Here is an 18532-nt window from a genome sequence, read left to right as displayed (position 1 = left end):
GAGAGAGAGAGAGAGAGAGAGAGAGAGAGAGAGAGAGAGAGACAGAGAGAGACAGAGAGAGACAGAGAGAGACAGAGAGACAGAGAGAGAGAGAGACCCCCAAAATCTATAGTTGGTGAGCTGGAAACCCAGGAGAGATGATGTGTAATTCTAGTGGGGTCTGAAGGTCTGAGAACTAGAATAGCTGATGGTGTAGCTCCAGTCTGAAGGCTGGTAGGCTTGAGATCCAGGAAGACCAGATGTTTCAGTACAAGTACGAAGGCAGGAAAAAGTTGTCACAGTTCTAAGGCTGTCAGACAGGATGAACTCTGTCTTGTTCAGGGCAGGGTCAGCCTTTTCCCTTCCATTTGGACCATCACCTGATTGAACGAGGCCCACCAACATTGGGAAGGACAATCTGCTTTGCTCAGTCTACCCACTCAAATGCTAATCTCATTCAGAAACACTCTCACAGACACACTCAGAATAATATTTGACCAAATATCTGAGCCCTGTTCCTTCTAGCCCGGTTAAGTTGACACATACAAGTAACCATTATACCATACCACTCAATATTCTTTACCTCCCCATACACTCATTGCTTTTCATGGTCCCTCTACAGATGTTCATGTATGTAGGACATTGCTATTCCCTTCACCTGGAATGTCCTCCCCTTTGTAACCCTCATGTATAAGAAAAATTTCTACCTATGATTTTCTTAATTATTTTTTTCATATGGCCATCTTTTCATCTGGAAGGAGAGGGCAGAGTCTGCAATATTCTGAGGTAGCTAAGACTGTGGAACCCCACTCTCTGGTTCACATCCCAGCTCCTCCACTTACTAGCTGTCTGACCTTGGGTTCGTTTGTGCTCCATTTGCTTGATCTGCATAATAATAGTACTGGCCTCATGGAGTTGTTATGAGGATTGAGTGAATTAGAACATGTAAAGGTCTTAGAACAGCATCTGGCACACAGAAAGGATGAGATACTAATAAGGTATTATTGTTGTTGTTGCTGTAGTCCCAGGCTGAGCACAATGCCTGACATATACCAGATGCTCCCTAAGCCTCTGTTGAGTGGAGTCATTTATAATGAAATGTGTACAGAAGATATGAAAGTCAGTACAGATGACGTGGTTTGAGAGAAGAGCTAGGAAGACACCTGGAGCGAAAATACAAATGATTAGAAAGGTTGTGGAGTGTGTGTGTGTACACGCATGCGCACCTGTTTGGTCGATGCAGAAAGACTTTGCTTATTACTTTCCTTTTCCCCTAAGGCCGGTCCCTTTCATATGGACTAGAGCAGTCTTTACACAACAGCATATGCACATTTCCGTTTACTCTGTTTTTGCATACAAAAGACAAAAAGCCAAGAGAGCGGGCATGGGTGGGTGTAGTGTTTTACTTTTCTTCAAAGAGGAAAATTGCAAAGGGGAAAATTTTATTTCTTGCTCTCAGCAGTGTAGAGATGTGCTCTTTTCCTTTACGCTTAACTTCTGTTGTGTATGAAGAACTTAAGAAAGAAGCAAAGACTATAGAAAAGCAATTCAAAGCCGTTCCTCACATTAGCTGGGAATAGTCAGAAAATATTGCCAGGAAAGGATAGAAATCACTGATAAAGAAGGAAAGTACCTTCTAGAGCTTTGGATACCAAGCTAATACACCGCTTAGCATGCCCACTGTTCTGTACACCCCTGGAAATGCCTCTTAATAGAATATAGAGAATCACAGTGAATTACAAAAGGTATATTTTAGTCAATAACTATGAAACATATTATTGTTCTGAGAGGTTAATAACAGATAATGATTACTGAAGAAGAGTATTTAATTTTCTAGACATTGCTTCCTTTAAAAGTTCTCTTCATTTATATTTATGTGGATCTATAGCATAGAATTCTAGAACTTTAGTCCTGAAAGGAGCTTTAGAGAGGATCTATTTTAAAACTCCATTATCATATAGATAAGGGAACTGAGGCCCAAGAGGGTGACTTGGCCAAGGACATACAGCCAGTGTAAATCACAAGCCTTTCATTGACTGATCACATTCACTCATTCCTCACCTGACCATGTCCAGCAGAGAGAAGAGATGTTGTCAAAAAGATTTCAACACTTGGAGCTAAACCAATAAGAGGAAGTGTGACTTGTGACTAATTGATGAATGGTGAGTGTGTGAGTGTGTACAGGTGTATAACCTCTCAAAAAATTCCATAAAACAATGAAATAGTATACTAATTTAATCACTTAGACCTTGTCATGAGGGTCCAACAATATTGTTCTCATGCGCCTATGAAGAGAATTGACTCTAGAACAAACTGACCTTTCTAGACTTTATAGGCTGTGATGGTTTATTTTATGTGCCAACTGGACTAGACTAAGGGATGCTCAGATAGCTGATAAACATTATTTCTGGGTGTGTCTATGAGGGTGTTTCCGGAAGGGATTAGCTTTTGAATTGGTGAACTGAGCAAAGAAGATGGTCTTCACCCAGAGCTTGAATAGAACAAAAAGGCAGAGGAAGGGCAAATTTGCTCTCTCTGCATGAGCTGAGACTTTCATCTTCTCCTGCCCCCCAATATCAATCCCCCTGATTCTCAGGCCTTTGGACTGAATGAATTATACCACCAGCTTTCCTGATTTTTCAGTTTACAGATAGCGGATCATGGGACTTTGCAGCCTCCATACCAGTGTGGGCCAATTCCTATAAACAGTCCCCTCTTCTACGTATCTATATCTATGATTCCTACTGGTCTGTTTCTCTGGAGAACTCTGACTAACACATAGGCTTAGCTTCGCTTAATCCTCAACAACTACGCCATGCAGTAGGTTGAGCAAGTAACCCCCATCCCCCTTCCCACTCATAGTGCTCAGCCCCCACCCTGCTGCATCTCATTCAGTGTGTTTCTGGTGCTGAACATCATCTATGCTAGAATTAAAGTAATTCTCAAGAGTATCTCAGGAGGTAGCTTGGATCCATGGTAGATGGGAAGGAGAGAGAAAAGTCAGCAAAAGCAGATTAAAGCTTTTAGCTCTGTCTGGATAGAGTCCTGGTTATGGAATCAGGTTCTGTTCCCATTGGGTACTGATATCCCCAAGAAGTTCCCCAAAGACCACAGTCGGTGCAGGCAGAAGCCTGGCTGGGTGTAGGGGACTCCCTAGAGCAGAGGGCTTTTCCCCAGCATCAAACGTAAACATGCAGGTAACTAGGCCTAGATGCCTTTTTCTGCCGAGTGCCCATTGCTTTCCTAGGAGTCTCAACAGGTAAGTAACTTCCTAAAGAAGCTAGAGACTAGGTCTGAGTTTACAGTATTTCAGTGGTGATGTGATGTCCCTCAACTGTGGGTCCATCAAAGGAAACTGAGAAATCCTGAGGTGATTGAACATGGGGAACATGGAATGCCCCAAAGCCCTGTCTCTGAAGGTGACCTAGAGAATGACTGGAAGGACCTTTCTGGGGCCATGTAGCACCCCACTCCCTGGACAAAGGACCAGCCCTCCGACAGGCCCACCTCTCTCGCATTCGTAGCATCTCCACTGAAGGAGGCTCCTCTTCCTCCATTAATCTCACCCTCTGGCATGCTTCAGCCTCCAATTAGGCAGCTTTCCTGATTTCTAGTTCAACCTTGCAAATTAACACCCCAAATTTAATAGCTCACAAATTGATTTTTCTAATCTCCCATCTTTTTCCAGCATACACTGGTAACAAAGACAAAAACTCTTTCTTGTCTATACATCTTGCATGGTCTCTACTTGTTGAGGTGGGTGGCTTCTTGCAGTGGTGGTCTAGCCCCACTCCCTCTTGCTGTAGGATTTTTTTCAGACAATGCTGTCTAAACACAAGGAGGCCTTGCCACAAGACTGGTGAATGTAATCGGGGTCGAGCTTGTCTCTTAAAAGGGCCTTGGCAAAGATGTGGCTGATGATATATGAAGTTTGTTTTCTGTTTATCCCCATCTATTGTCTCTTCCGCATCCCCATGCTTTTTCTGTAATTTTTTTTTTCTGGGCTAAGATAGGGAGTGGACATCATGACCTTTGGAGTTAGACAAATTTTTATTTGCATTCTGGTTCTACCATTTATTAGTTCTTGAGCTCAGACAAGTTACCAAATTCTTCAGCTAGTTTTCTCATCTGTAAAATGGGTATGGTTTCTCTCCTCTGTACTTGTTCTGCTGATTAAATGGAGTAATACATGTATAAGTGGAGAATAGGCACTTAGTAAATATTAATCTCCTGAGGCCTCTGAGGCACGTGAGTGTAGAGATAACGTGGAAGTGAAACATAGATGGTTTACTCTAGTTTCCAGATTTGATTCTTAGAGCAGCTGTGACCTCATGACCAGACTGAGGACAGTCACCTCCCAGAGCTCCCCTCTGTCCTTTCCCTGACAGTCTCCTGCTGGTCTCCCACTAACCTTGAACTTTTGATGGCCAAATCTTCACTAGCCCCAGCCCAAGTCTTCCAGCCAAGTCCTACTTGGGAAGCAAACATCAAACCCTAGAGGGCTTAGCTGAGTGTCACCCTCAGGAGCAAAGCCACAAATCAGGCCTGAGGAACTGGCCTAGTGAGGACAATGAAGTAACTCAAAATGACGGGATCTGAAGGTATATGACAAGTATGGGCTTGATTCAGATTGGTGCTGATTTCCCCAGAGGCCTAGTTCTTAGGAGTCCCCTGGCATGCTGACATTGGTGGGTGGCACATTGCATTGTGGGTACGTTGTTCTCAGCTAGGGGTTGGGGTCAGGGCCCAGGGGCTGGCAGGGCTTTCAGAGGCCCAGCCAAGGAGACTATAGTTTTTAGTATGTTCTGGCTGTAGCAGCTAAGTGAAATACTGAACAAGATCTAGACATTATGATAGGGGCAGACAGAGGCTGGGTGGCCACAGGGGTTTGTTAATCTCAGAATTCACTCCAGTTTCTCCATATTTGGCTGCAGGTGTGGGGCTTGTGTAGCTGGGGCTGAGTGGGGTGGAGCCAGGGATCAGGTGGGCTGGCTCAGGGTGCTCCATGAAAAAGGGACTCCTGGCATGAGGTGGGATAAGGCTGTGGCAAGGAGGAGCAGAGCAGAGGGAAGGCCTCCTTCTGTCCACCCTGTATGAGGAGCTTAGTTGCAAGGCAACTGCTCCTTGAACCTCTGAGAACTGCAGTGTGTCCACCAAGAAGATACAGGCCCCAGGACCAGCTCACTGTTCAGCCCTCCATCTGGCTGAGAGAGTCCCACCAATGAAGGAGGCACCCATTCTGACTGAAAGGGGTGGAGGCAGAGGGGCGACACAGCTGGGTCTGTGCCTCCTTCCCCACCTCCCAGCTCTTTTCTAACTCCTTCCTTCCTTCCTTTTATGACGTCATCTCTCGCCACTGCCCTCACTCCCCATCCCCTCCTGCCGTCTGCTCCTCTGCTTCCTGGCTGCAGGGCTGCTGCTGCAAGTGGTAGGTGCTGATTAAGATGGATGGATTTGTAAGAGACATTCAGTGTGACTAGAATAAAAAGCACCACAGCCTCGCCTGGACGCGGGCACGCGGCCAGAAAGCAGCATCACTCGGGAGATTACTTTACTACTGCAGCTTATCCTTAAAATAGCATGTGCCCCTCCATGTTCCATTTCGGTTGCTATTTATATAAATGTACATGCACACATATATACATTTTAAAGCAGAATCTTTTCCCTATTTCCCACCTACTTTATTCTCTTCCTCCTTGTTATTTGTTAGTGGAGATCAGGCACCAATTATTTTTAAAAAAAAGTGTGAAAGATCCAAGGTCACTGAGAAAAGGTGACATTCTCCAACCTTCTGAGGGAGTTTGGTATTTCACTTCAGCTTGAGGGTTGGCACCATTCTGGAACTTAGTGGAGCTGGGCTTAAGATGACAGAGTTCCATTTGGTGGTGCCTTCCCAGGGACTGTGGGTGTGCACTAAGGACCACTCTCCCCTCCCATCTCCTGCTAAACAATCACAGCATCACTTGTCCCCTTGGAGACTTTCTCTCCAGATGTAGAATTGACTTGCGTGATACACAGCTGCTGCTTTGTTAGCAGGATGGAGGAGGTCAGGGAATATGTTCAAGGTCATGTGGAAGTGGAGGCTCCACTCTCAGGTCCTTTCTCCTGATGTCCAGTCTGGGCCTCACTTTATGATAGGAACAAGAGAGATTCAAATTCCGTTCAATACATCAGACATGTTTTAAAGGTTCACAGGCTGCTGTTCATTTAAGGTTGATCTCTGAGTTTCTCTCTGTCCAAAAAAAATACAGACTTTGTTTATACACAGTTGCCAGTGAATTATTGAGAGAAGCACACTTGCCCCTCTAGTCATGGAGAGGGCATTAGGGATGAGACATTAGAAGGCATTAGACACAAGGACTCCAGCATAAAGTCATACGGATGGGCTTTTGGACAGATGAATTCTTCATTCTAATCAGTAGCTAATAAAATTTGTTGGTCCGTGATGTGTTGTGTGTGCACACGCACGTTTATGGTTAAACGGTGCTGTAGAATTTACCACCATCTATTAATTTTTTTGTAAGCTCTTTAAAAAATAATTGACAGCTGAACAGCAACAGGCTGGAAAATGATGATATCATCACTCTACTATTTATAGATCTCCATTCCCCGAAGAGTGCAGATCTTGATATTTAGATTGTGAAGGTCTATGGGTAGGACTCCTGCCCAGTTCTGTGCTTCCCGCTGTACCCATCACATGGTTGTCTCATGACATCCGTTGTTAACCACCTGTTTATAAAGAGGAAGCTGAAATATGGAGCCAGGATCTAAGTGGAGAATGGAATTATCTAGTTCTGTTTTCCCATTTTTATTTTTTTCATTAGGCTTTACTCATTTAATATATTTGGAAGCAAAACCAGAGAACAGTGTCTGAACCAATTTCAGTTTAGATGTATGGACAGGAGTTAAAAAGGAAAATGTTATACAGGATGAGGAAAGAAAGTTAAGAGTGAATAGGAAATAGATTTTGAAGATAAGTTACTGAAAACAGTAATCTTACAACTTTGCCTTTAATGAAATTTAGAACTAGAAACCATGATTCTGGTCTGATCTGGGTCCAAATGTTAACTGACAGCTCACTCAAGTTTGTAGAGAACCTTGCCTGAACCTGGGTCCTTCTTTGTGTGGAAAGTCCCATTGAATCTGCTTTTATACTGATCTGAGCTGTTGTTTTACTGCACGATCTGTGGCAATCCTGAGGACTCAGAAAAGATAAACACATCGTGTTCAGATCTTAACATCCAAATTGATCTTGAAATAGAACCTGCTTCTTTGAATTTTCTGACTCATAATGATCCCGTCTAGTCAGTTAGCCAGAGGATCAAAGAAGAACAAACTAGAATTTAAAGGATAAGGGGAAGGCAATTTCAACTGAAGCAAAGCTTTGAACTCTGAGAACAAGTTTCCGGTGCCGTGAATTGTGACCATGGACAGCTACTGTTTGGACCAGAGAAGGCTTTTCAGAACCATGGTCAGCAGCCCCATGCTACTATTGGTGTAAGATTAACAAGACATTCTCTCAGCCACAGTGGCTTTTGACAATGGACAGCTACTGTTGGGGGCCAGAGCAGGCTTTTCTGAACCATGACCAGCTGCAGCCCCAGACCTTAACAGCCCCCGGAATAGACTGCTTTGTTCTGGACAGTTCTTTGCTAACAGTGCAGTAAAAATCACTATGCAAGTATAACCACTCTCCATCCAAACACCTAGCTGTTTTCGGAACTTTTGTTTTTAATGTAGTGGGTCTGCCACTTTTACAGTCTCTCATGTGAGGTGGGGAGTATCATAATCTCATTCAACATTTTACAAGGAGTGCCACTGCAATCTAGAAGAGAGTGATAACTTCCCGTGGATCACATGGTACAGCAGTGACCACACCCTGATTCCCAATTTGTAATCTGTTCTGCAGACCATCTTATCACCTGAATACAGACGAGTCGAGATCAAATCATGACACTTCATCTGATTCTGTTACATGTAGTAAACAAAAGTCAGTCACAAGATCCTAGGACTGAGGGACTGGTTCAGTTAGATCATTTCTTACATAACTCCTGCCAGACAACTTCTCATTAATAAGGAAGCACTTTTTTCTAAAATATGTGACCCAGACAGGATATTTACATATATATTTTGCCTTCTGCATCACCACAATATTATTAATAACACTTTTTGAGCTCATACTGTGTGCTAGGCACTATGCTAAATGCCTTACATGCATTATCTTATTAATTTTTCATTTATCTTATCAATTTGTGAGGTTGATACCGATATTGGTCCAATTTTATGGATAAGACTGAAATTTAGAGAAGCTGAGGAACATACTAAATGTTACATATCCATTAGGAAGTGGAGCCAGGATTCGATCCTGTTTTTTTCCAGCCACCCTACTATAACAAGAGCTGTCATTTTAGCCTCCTCTCTCCTTCTCCATGACTTCTTTCAATTACTGGAATGGATTTGGCTTTTAGAATGATATCTAATGTAGATATTGGTGATCTTGTGTCTCATATGGTTTGTGATTTAAGTCTAGTCAAGTTTCAGCCAATTTTAAGTCATTGTGTAATGACTCCTCTGGCTATCTTGTTTTCTCACAGACAATTTAACCAAAAGAATTAAAAGGAAAGCGTTAACCTATGTACAATTTTCATCAGTCTTGGTGATATCTCAACCTTTATTTCCCTTAATCCAAGCAAACGAATCTTTTATTCACTCCTTCTGCTCAACCACTGGGTTCTCTAGGTGAGTACACTCATATTGCCCATCGCAATCACTGCCCACCTCCCTGTGTGATATAACCTCCACAGAGCTCATGCCCCTTACAAGGCTCTAGAGGTCATCCCCTTGTCTGTTTCTTGGTACCTAACAGAGATAGTGGTGGTAAATCCACAGAAGGACATAGCTTGTTCCCGGTAGTGTTCAATGAATGTCTAGATTGAATCTCATTGCTAATGTCCAGGAAGTCATTTGTGTTTAGGGTAGTGTCCTCTGTCTTTTCCTTTGAGTCACCCAGAATGTTGTGACTTTTTGTCGTTAGGAAACAGTCCACAAGTCACCAAATGGAAGAGTAAACCTGCTCCTTCTGTCCACAGTAGGGCCTATGGCAGATTGCACACCTTGAATTCATGGAGTTGCGTTTTTCATTTGTTTGCTTAGTGGGTTTATTCTGTGAAGAAAAATTAGGACCAGTGATTCTCTTTGACCTCTTTTTTTTCCTTTGGCATCCTAAGTTGGTGCCAATTTCTGTGACTGTGATCCATGTTATACCTCTTGGCCCTGAGCTGCTGACAGGCCTGAGAACGAGCCCGGGGTTATTCTCCTTTGTGTGTGACATATAACAGAATCTGTACAACTCTCATTTCTGTGTGCACCTTGCACGGAAAAGCAGAAAAGGCATGAGGGGAAATGGAATTGAGCTTAGAGTCTCCCCTCTTTCAGATCATGGGATACATTTGCATGACAATGGGAGTTCTCAACTCTCCTGGAAATGATGATGGTGTCTAAGGTCTGCTGGGGGTTTCCAAAGAAAAGAAAGAAGATTCTAAAGAAGACCAGGGTTCACCAAACAAAAACACTAAATGTCTCAGGAAGAATGATTGAGTTCATTAATCCACTTGTTTATTTAACGAAATTTGCTAAGCACCTCTTTTGTGCCAGGAACTGTGCTAGGAGCCAGGGAGACAGTGGCAACCAAAATAGATTAAAAATGTATGCCCTTATGGAACTCACATTCTCGAGGGGAGTCAGGTATTAGGTAAAATAAATAAGGAAAATGTTAGACAGTGATAAGGAACAAAGAACAGAGCGGGGGATAGCGATATAAAATGATGGTGGAGTATTGAAATTTTAGATGGGATGGTCAGAGAAAACATCAAGAAATTGACTAATGTTTTTTTAATGGAAAAATTTAAACATATTCCAAAGTAGAGAGGACAGAACCATTAACCCTTGGGTATCCATGACCTAGAGAAGGTGGGTCTTGAGTAAAAGACCTGAGAGAAGTCAGGAGTAGGATTACTGAATCATATGGTAAGTCTATTTTTAATTTAAGGAACTTCCATACTGATTTTCATAGTGGCTGCACCAATTTACATTCCTACCAAGAGTGGGAATGTGGTTCCTTTTTTTCCACATCTTCACCAACACTTGCTATCTCTTGTCTTTTTGATGAGAGCCATTCTAACAGGTGTGAGATGGTATCTCATTGTAGTTTTGATTTGCATTTCCATAATAATTAGTGTCGAGGATCTTTTCATGTACTTGTTGGCCTTTTGCATATCTTCTTTGTAAAAATGTCTATTTAGTTCTTCTGCCCATTTTTAAAATCAGGGGTGTTGTTTTGCTTTTGAGTTTTATGAGTTCTTTATATACTTTGGATATTAATTCCTTATCATATAGATGATTTGTAAATATTTTCTCCCATTCCATAGGTTGCCGTTTCATTTTTTTGATGGTTTCCTCTGCTGTGCAGAAGTAAAGACTTTAGATTTCGATTTGAGTGAAATGAGGTGTCATTGCAGGTTTTTGAGGAGAGAAGAGACAGGATGATTTACAGTTTAATAGGATCCCTCTGGCTGTGAATAGACTGTGGGAACAAGAGTAGGAGTTTTTTTTTTTTTTCCTGCAGAGAATATCCACGGCATGGCAATTATCCAGGTGAAATAGGAGGGGATTGGACCAAGGCCGCCATGTGAGGGCTGATGAGAGGTGGTTGCAATATGAACATATGTTTGAAGTCTACAATATTTGTGACTAGATTGGATGTAGTGTGTGAGAAAAGTCAAGGCTGACTCTAAGATTTTAGGCCTGAATAGCTAATAGGATGGGTTTTCCAATTTTCTCAACTGTAAATTGATGATAATGATCCTGCTTACGTCAAATGGACTATTGAGAGACTTTGGGTGAATTGATTAACTAGCAATGCCATTTTAGATTCCTAGGACCGAAAGCACCTCCTCAGGACATAGTATTGCGGCACTTAATTTTTAAGCCTATACATAGATTCATTTCTATGTCATATTTTGGAGTTTCTTAAAGATTTGAAGCTGTTTAAACATTACTTTCTTAATACATAAGTAATATTTATAGATTACTATGTTATGCACTCAGCTAAGCCCAAAGTACATTTTATTTAGACCTTAAAACAAACCTATGAAAAAATTCTTACTATTCTTACTTTATAGCCTGAAGTTCAGTGCGAGTAAAAGGAACAACACCCATGATCGCTCAGCTGATAAATGGTAGAGCCACAATTTAAACTTAGGTGTATCTAATTCTAAAGGTTTTTCTCTTAACCATCGCACTCTACTGCCTCTGTCTTTTTTTTTTCTTTCTTTCTTTTTTTTTTTTTTGCTCAAAACCTCCAAGTGACTCTCTTGCTGAGAGTTCCACCATCTTTTCATAGGAAAAAATTCTTTTAAAACTTCTCCATAGCACCCGGATCATGAAATATAGAGATAATGGTGGTCCTTTTATCTTTAATATGTGTTATGAAATTTTCCCAATTGGTTTTTAATTTTGATTTTATGGTACCTTTTTTCGTAGAAAAATTTATTTTTTAAAAATCACATTTATAGATCTTTTTTTCCTGTGCATAATGTCATATTTAGAAAGGTTGTCTGAATGATGAGATTATTAAAATATTCTATAGGTTTTCTAATTCTAATATGATTTCATTTTATGTTTAAATATTTGATCAATCTAAAAATTATTTGGTGTATGTTGTGATGTAGGCATTCGCTTTTTATTTTTTAAGAAGTCTAATGATCTGGGCCACCATCATTTATTGACTAATCCATTTCTCTTACCCACTGACTTGAAATGTCACCTTCATTATTTATTATATTCCAGTGTGCTTTTCATTTTTTTGTGGCCTTTCTATTCTATTCAGTAGATCTATCTGCTTCCTATGTGTTGGGACTATACTGTTTTAGCTATTACGTAGCTTTGTAATAGTTTTAGCATCTGTCACTAGTCTCTTCTTATTTTCAAAAAATTTCAAAATATTTTTGTTTATTTTTCCATGTGAATTTGAGAGTTGGCTTACCTACTTAAATATCTGTTGCTATTTTTATTGGGATCACATTAAATTTACAGATTAACTTAGGGACAATTTAACATCTTTATGATACTGGAACTTCCTATTCAAGAACATAGAATGCCTTTCCATTTATTTAAGTCTTTTAATGTTTTCTTCATATACATTTTCTGATAAGTATATTCCTATGTATTTTACCTTTTCTGTTACTACTACATTAGTATTTTCTTTCATTTACTATATTGCTTTCATTTGGAAGACTGATCCTTTCTACCTATTTTTTTCTGTATTCAATCCAGTTGGATTTCTTTACTTATCAGTTGACTCTCTGGAGTTTTCACCTAAAAATAATGATAATTTTACCCTCTTTTCCAATTTTTATACTTCTTTCCTTCTGTTTCTCATTAAGTTGGCTAGTATCTTCAGACCAATGCTAAAAATTTTTGTTGCTAATAGACATCCTTGGAATACTTCTAATGTTTCCCAAATAAACATAATACAGCCTTTTGAGTTGAGGGGTGTGTGTGTGTGTGCGCGTGTGTGTGTGTGTTTGTGTGTGCGTGTGCGCAAGGATTTTATGATATTTTAAGATAAAAATAAGAGTTTTGTTTTGATTGAAATGGATGTTGAATTTTGTAAAATGCCTTTTCAGTATCTATGGAGATGATCAATGATGATATGATTTTTCTCTTTTTATCCATTAATATGGAAAGTTATGCTAATAGATTTCTTGATACATTCCTGTATTTGTGGAATACATGACTCATTTGTCTAAGATGTGTCATTCTTTTACTGTGCTGCTTGATTCTGTTTGCTAATATTTTATTTAAGAATTTTCAATAATATTTCTAAGTACGATTGGTCTCTAGTTTTATTTATGTTTTATCTTTCTGGGTTTTGATGTCAGTATTCTGCTAGTTTTAAAAGATGTTTGTAAGCTTTCCTTTTCTTCTGTGCTCTACAACAGTTTAAATAGCATCGTGATTGTCTGTTTCTTAAGGATTAGATAGAATTTTTCTATTAAACCAAGTGGGCCAACCTCTTTTTATTCGGTTCCACTCTGTGACAACTTTTGTTCTATGATAATTGTTCTCTTTGCCTTTTTTATCTTTCCAGAAGTTGATTTTTGGTCATTTGTACTTTTCTGTAATATAATTCATTTTGTTCAGGTTCTCAGATTTAGCTGTATAGAACAGAGCAAGTAAGTCTTGAATGATTCCTTCAATATTCTATATATGTGATTATTCCACCATTATCATTTCTTATTTTGTGGATTTGTGCTTTTTTCCCTTCTTTCCTTGATTATGATAACTAAGAATTTATTTTATTTCCCCTCAAAGAAGCAGCTCTTAAATATATATATATATCAATTCTACATTTTTACATTTTTGATTTATTAATTTTTATTAATATTAATTCTGTCCTTTAACTTTCCTTAAGTTTATTTTATTATATTATTTTTTCTCTAGACTCACTTAAGAGCTTACATTTATACATTGTTTACAAATTACAAGACATATTCATATATATTTTTTCATTTGATATTTATAAACCTATAAGATAATTGGTATGTACCCCAATTTTCCAGGTAAGAAAACAGGCTCAGAGAAGTTAAATGGCTTGCCCAATCCATATAGCCAGAAAAGAGCAGAAATGGTCCCATTGGGGCCAATCTACCCAGGTGCTCTTTTCTCAGCCTGTCTTTGGAGCTGCCACAGGCCTGCTCCCTCTGAATACCTTCCAGTTATTCTACCTCACCCCATCTTCCTCTAGCTACTCATTATTTATAGCTGCAGCAGGCAAAGATCACAGCATGTGGAAGCTTTGACAAATGCCAGGGACTCTGATTCCAGCCACAAATCAGTTTCTGATTTTTTTCCTAAACTTGCAACCAAGTCACTTCCTGCGAGCTCATAAAACTGTCTCCAGAAAGCTCTTTCCTGGACTGTGGCCTTTTCACCAACACTAACTTGACAGTGAACAGAACATTTTTCGTATTTTTCTCTTCATCACAATAGAGCCACCAGAATTCTTTCTGAGCCTCGAGATGGATTAAACTAAGTGTAGGGCCCATATATGGAGTCATGGAGAGGCACAGATGTAGGAGAGAGGGTTGCTGGCAAAGAGACTTATATGTTTCTGTTTTACAGAGGTGGGACCTAAGCCCAGAGAGTTAATGTGCCTGTCACTTTTGAGTGCATTATACTATGGTATCTTAGACTGAGAAGCCAGGACACATAGGAAATCTCCCCAGACTTCCTTCTTCTTCTTCTTTTTTTTTTTGTGTGTGAAAGTAAACATTTCATTTGCTTTCTTGGATATGGCTTTCGACTAGGAGAAATCAAAGGGGATGCAGTTCTCACTGTATCTTTTATTCATCTTTACTTTGCTGCCATATATTAATTTTGCCACCTACCGTTTGCCTTTGAAACAGAGCTGATTGGAAAGATGTCATGGAGTTGTGTTGATTTGTGCAGACTTTACCAGGATGGACTGATTGCATTTCTGCCTTTAAAGCCCTTCCCCTCATTGCAACCTTAAAATAGGGCAGTAAACCAAAGCTTCTGTGCCAACCGCAGCCTTTAGTGCATGAAAGTTTGTTTGGATGGCATGAGCCTTACTTTATACAGTCTTAGAAATGAGCCTTTTGAATTCCGAATAGCCTTAATCTAAGCCATGAGCTTTTCGTAAACACTCAGCCTTTAGAATAAACGTACAATTCATGGATTTGCCCATTTTCCCATCAGCCATCATTTGGAGTTGAGATGCGACATCTGAACATAATAATAGGTCCTATTATAACCAGAAAATGGTGGCACTTCCACTGGAGAAAGAAAGAATAATCAAAGAAAGACTTAAGCTAGAGTATGAAGGATTAAACTTAGTTATAGGGAAGAAATTGACGGACACAGGAGTAGACAGCCACTAGAACAAGTTATAGAAGGAAACTGAGCAATGTCACTGTCCAGACACCTTTAAAAGAATTTTGGTGTATTTTATTACTTGGAAAGTATGGTCAATACTAACTTTGGAGATTTATTCTAGATCCCTGGGCCTATAATTCTATTAATTTTTAGATTCAGGTTTTGAAATTCTAGAATATCTTTTGCTCTTAAACTATTTCTATCCACTCCCTCTGCCAACGGAGTTCGGCTAGATCTGGCCACTGCCTAAAAACTGTTCATCATCTCTTTCCAAAGCCTTGTCCTTCTCACACTCATATCTGATCTATTCAGAAGTCTTGCTGGCTCTGTCTTGAAAAATGTCTCCTTTACTTGGCCTTTGTTGTGCCTTGACTCAGGTCACCACTGGACTCACATGGATCCCACACTGCATGAATGATTGATAGAATTAATCCTGTTATAGGCTGATTTCTTAGACAGAATTTCCTAAACGAAAGAGTGACAGGGCAAGACGGTACGTCAGCCTCAGATGAGAGTTGTTCAGCTGCCTCTGAGGCCTGGGAGGGTGGGCGTTGGGTCCACAGCAGCACCAGGGTGCTGAGCTTGAGGCACAGATTCTGGTGGAGAAGGCCCCGCAGTCCGAGGTCATGCCTAGAGATGTGGGTGTATCAGTGTGGAAACCGTGGCTGAGGCTGAGGGTGAGCACCTCAGTCAAAGCAAAGAACCGATGCAGAGAAAAAAGAGGGCCAAGGACAGGGCTGGGGCAGGAAGGGAGAGAGGAGCCACATTTCCTTCTGTGTTAAGGTCAGAGGCTCACACTGCATCCATCTAGCATAGCCACTGTGAGCAGGGTGTCTGGACTGCCTGTCTTTTTTTTTGGAACAGAATGCATAAGGGTTCTTAATAAAAAGCTCAAGTGATAAAATATACCTATTTCCTATTAAATTAGTCTTTTATAAATTGTTCACACACACACACACACACACACACACCCCACACACACTGTATCACATGCATTATTTAATTTGTTTGAGATGGAGTGCATTTAGCAGGATGTATAAATCCATGGAAATTTATTAAGTCTTGACAAGAGTTATTGAATGTTATATTAAGTTTTTCAAATTGGCAAATGTTGGATGGCTTAAAAATTATTAATTAATGCATAACATTAAATACCAATAAATTGCATGGTATATTTATGAACTATCTTTCAAGGTCATTAAATATGCATATCATGCAATAAATCTGTTCTTTCCAACAAATCTGTTTTGAGTTAAGGTTTCGATGATAGTGGGGGGAAGGCTACACTGTCATTGGATGTCATGGGGACGCCCGGTGGTAGACAGGAACTAGGGGCCAGTCTCCTTCCGCTTCCATCATTCCCTCTAATGAATAGAAAGGAGACTCAAGAAAGTGGACCTTTTAGATTTCAGATGTGGAGCTACAAGAGCAAAAAGCCAGAGGTCGGAGTGATGTGGCTCCCAAAAGCCATGCTCAGATGTGGAGCTACAAGAGCAAAAAGCCAGAGGTTGGAGTGACAGTTTCTGCTCCCAAAAGCCATGTTGTGAAGTCATCACCAGCATCACCATCAGCTGCCAAAATAACAGCTGCCATTCATTGAGGACCTACTGTGCACTCTAATAACAGTTTAAAAAAATTAGCCCATCTGATCCTTACCTAACTTCAGGAGATCGGTGTTATCCCCAGTCACTGAGGTTAAGTACCTTTCCTCACTTACTTACGCATTTCAAAACCCCACCTCTTTCCATGACCCTACACTATAGAATCAGCCTCAATTATAGACCCTTAGAGATACAGGGAACATTAACACGCATATCCTATCTGAGAGTGATGACAAAAGCGATAATTAATTAGGGTACACAGACTCAGCTGTCCTGGCTGTTGAAGGCTATTGGTGCTGATTGGTTGATGTTTGTACAGAATCAATTGTTATATATTTTAAGTCACATCCAGGGTTGTTATTTAGCTTCATCCCAAATTCCTCCAGTAATGGGGAACTCACAACCTCCTAAGGCCCACTGAAAGACTGCTTGGATTATTAAAAATTCTTGTTTTCCCACCTGAACAGTGGATTGGATCGTTTCTGGTCATTCTCCATATATATTCTCTAGACGGCCACCACCTGCCCTTGGGGGAGACTAACGGGACCCAGAGGCATGATTTTCAGGTTTTGCTCCACCACTGAACACCTACCGGGTCTCAGGCAGACCACTCTCTCTGGGTTCCCCCTTAGTAAAACAAGGTTGCTAGCCCGGACAACCTCTGTGGCAACAGCCATCCTTGGGAGGCCGCAAGACTGCTCCTAATGGGAGCTTCAGTGAGATGAGGTCTCAAGGGGAAACTAAGAGTTGAGATATGAACTCTGGAAACCTAATTAACTTTATGGGTTTGGGCATGTCACTTGATCCATTTGAAGTCTGTTTCCTTTTGGGGTCATCCTTAGACCTTCGAAGTCATTCAGCATTTTGTGGCCCATGTCTTAGTAAGGCTGTAGAGTGAATGAGACAAGCAATAGAGGAATGACCTGCCTTGGGGTAGCCAAGCTTAGGTGCTGATGGCATGCATGCTCTGTAGTGACCATTTCCTGTGTCCGCACATACATTTCTGGTTCATTCGAGCCCCCAAATAAACAGGCTTTCACACAGCCAGATGTATTCTGCCTTCAGAGAGGCTACATCAGGTTTAGAAGAATTAATTGCCAAATTAATTAATTGTAAAATTGTTCTAGGTAGCCTGATGAAAGAAAGAGAGAGTGAGACAGAGACAGAGAGTAAGAAAAGTCAGTGAGTAAGCTGGCTTAGGAATAACGAAGCCACTAAGTTACATCAATGACTTTGTAATATTCGTTCATTCAATAAACATTTATTGGGCCCTCTTCTGTGCCAGGCATTAGAATAAAGAAAGCAATGAGACATAGTCTGTGCTGTTGCTCTTCTTAGCCTGTGGAGTTGGAACACCTGAAGGTAAGGTGTCTCTTTTCCATCCTCATGCACCCACTGCTTAGCACCTAGCAGACTTCCCATAACCATTTAGTGGATGAATGAATACGGGAGCACTGCCCTAAAATTCCTGGCAGTCCAACAGAGATGGCATTGCCACAGATGGCTTTTACAAGACCAGGTGAGAGGCAGAGCTTATCCTGTCCTTGCTCCTCTGACTTATGGGTTCCTAACCTGAAAATGAGGACTGGACCAGCTGCTGTTCGAGGTCCCCTAGGTGTCTGTGTCTCGTGTCTTCCCTGTGGCAGCTTTCGTGGTCCTCTGTCATTACACGAGATGGGTGGTAGGAGAGAGGAGGGGGACCATGCTGGGCCCTTTGCTGGGCCCACTTACTTCTATTTACTCATTTGACAAATATACTTTTCCGTTATGACCTCATAAGTCCTCCCACAGGCCTGGGGGCAAGTGTGGACACTTCCAGTTTCCAAGGAGGGGGACTCAGAGATTGAGTGATGGGCTGTGTGGCAGAGCAGGGATTTGAACCCAAGTCTCCCAGCAGAGCATGGTAGAGACAACCAAGCCTGAACAGAGACCATCTGACTTGCCATCAGTTGCTAGTCAACCTTCTGCAGGGCTAGGATTTGAGTTCCAGTCTT

General features: G+C 40.9%; 1 protein-coding gene across 1 annotated transcript in view; it reads left to right on the top strand.

The window, feature by feature from the left end:
* The window catches only part of XKR6 (XK related 6), a gene marked incomplete at its 5' end in the record, with an annotated part of 249686 nt that overhangs the window by 172039 nt on the left and 59115 nt on the right, over window positions 1–18532 (top strand).

This window comes from Pteropus alecto, unplaced genomic scaffold, assembly GCF_000325575.1.
Source record: "Pteropus alecto unplaced genomic scaffold, ASM32557v1 scaffold50, whole genome shotgun sequence".
In the NCBI taxonomy this organism is placed as follows: Eukaryota; Metazoa; Chordata; class Mammalia; order Chiroptera; family Pteropodidae; genus Pteropus; species Pteropus alecto.
This window is presented reverse-complemented; position numbering and strand designations above follow the sequence as displayed.